Below are 2,038 nucleotides of genomic sequence, written 5' to 3'. Positions count from 1 at the left end.
TAAATGCAAAGAAATCTAGCAAATTTATTTATGAAAGATAGTTAAAGTAACATGTAGAAATACGAGTTAAGTTTAAAATCCCTAAGCGGGCCCTATCTACATAAAGATGGTAAATAATGAAAGTACTCGAACTCAAGTGCGAAAATCTGAAATAAAGGTAAGCGGAAGCGGTAGCCCCTATGGCCCTTCACGGTCTCACTTCGAGTCGCTCGCCAGTTTGCCCTTGCCCTTACCTCGTCCTCTACCTGAAAACATGAAATGAAGAGAATGAGTATAAAAATACTCAGTAAGGGACCCACTACTAGTCCCACTAGGTGCCTGTTAACATTCCTATCGAGTCCTGAAACTAGTACCCAATCTCTGGCACGCTCCCGAACACGTGCAACATGCGCCCCGTAGGGACATAACTCTGGTCTTCGGTGTCCAGGGGACACTTAGGACCGTCGGGATGCGAGGACCCCGTCGAGTCGCTCGAGTCATATCTATAGTCATGCTGGACTGGCGCCCCGTCGAGCCTAACAGTCCTAAATAGGTGGTGATCCCGAAGGACACCCATGCAGGTACGACTCAGATAGGAGAAGTTAACAGATACCCCAATCCCAACATACATATGCATACGTCATCAAATTATCATCAGAAAATAACCACCATCTCATCCCCCACTACAGCTATCATCAAACAGTCACTAATAGTTCTCATTATACAGTCACCCACGTCATAAGCCCATCAGTCTTATCATACAGTCACATACATCATAAGTCCATCAGTCTTATCATACAGTCACATATGGTTCGAGGGTTCTCATTACTATAATATTATGCCGAAGTATGGCCATGTCATTCGTCAGATCATGATAAAATATTATCATACATCGTAAGCCCAACCATCATCGTATGTCACTGAAGGAACATGCAACATCAAATTCTCACATGGGGCTAGTAGTAGAAATCTCTTACCTCGAGATGTTGCTAGATGAGTTCCTACTGAGGAAGTCCTAAGCTGCAGCAGCTATTTGGTCCAATTTGCTTCTTGAGGAAAGTAATTAAATTAATTAAATTTCCAAATTAACTCATTTAATTACTGGGCAGGCTAGGGAATTTGGAAATTACCAAAAATTTAGGTGGAAGGAGCCAAAACAGGCTTGGCGGCTCGACTGGAAGAAGACAGGACCGGCTCGGCTTGGCGTAGGCGCGGCTCGGCTCGGTACAGGGACTTCGCGTGCGGCTCGGCTTGCTACAGGGAGGGGGCGCGGCTCGGCTACGCGGAACGCACGGCGCGGCGCGGCTGCACGCGGGGAGAGCTGGGCACGTGTGGCGCGGACGCGGGTTTCGGTTTCGGGCGCGCGGGCGGTTCCGGGTTCGGACGCGCGGGTGGTGGTTCCGGGTTCGGTTTCGTCCGTCGGCTGGAGGCAGGCGCGTTCGCGGCTTCGGTGCGGCTCGGGTGTAGGCGCGTTCGCGGCTCCGATTTGCAGACGCGTTCGGCTGGCGACGCGGCTTCGACGTGGAGATGGATCTCGGCTTCGGGACGCGACGAGTTTCGGCTGATCTGCCTCGGATCGAAGCGGCGCGAGGGGTGACTTCGGCTTCCAGTCGTCTTGCAGACGCGTGAATGGACGGCTTCGACTCGGCTTCGGCGTGCGAGGAAGCTTGGACGAATTCTGGCGCGGCTGTGCGTGTGGCGTGGGTAGGCGGCTAGGGTTTCGCGACGGCGGCGGCGGCGGTGGCTCGCGGCGGCGGCGGCGGCGCGGCTAGGGTTTTCTTCTCTCCCTCTTCTCTTTTCTTTTCCTTTTCTTTTCCTTTTCTTTTCCTTTTCTTATTTATAAAATAATTTCCCTCTTTTCTCTTCTTTGATTAATTCCAAGTTTCACCCTTCTCTCTCTAAAATTTCACCCAATTTCTCAACAAATCCCTCCTTTCCCTCAACTTTTAAATACGTATAAAAATCTTAAATACCAAGATAATTTCATTTGGAGTTTACTTAATACTTTAAAAAAGAAAAATCCAAATCTTAATGATATAAGTTCCATTATTTAATTATA

General features: G+C 49.0%; 1 long non-coding RNA gene across 1 annotated transcript; it reads right to left on the bottom strand.

The window, feature by feature from the left end:
• LOC127144468 (uncharacterized) lies at positions 1–1,801 on the bottom strand. The gene is made up of 2 exons (XR_007816168.1): positions 957–1,801; positions 1–245 (listed from the first exon to the last, which is right to left on the bottom strand). It is a non-coding gene; the product is annotated as an uncharacterized LOC127144468 (long non-coding RNA).
• Between the last annotated feature and the right edge of the window lie 237 nt (positions 1,802–2,038).

Source organism: Cucumis melo, chromosome 12 (genome assembly GCF_025177605.1).
Source record: "Cucumis melo cultivar AY chromosome 12, USDA_Cmelo_AY_1.0, whole genome shotgun sequence".
Classification (NCBI taxonomy): Eukaryota; Viridiplantae; Streptophyta; class Magnoliopsida; order Cucurbitales; family Cucurbitaceae; genus Cucumis; species Cucumis melo.
This window is presented reverse-complemented; position numbering and strand designations above follow the sequence as displayed.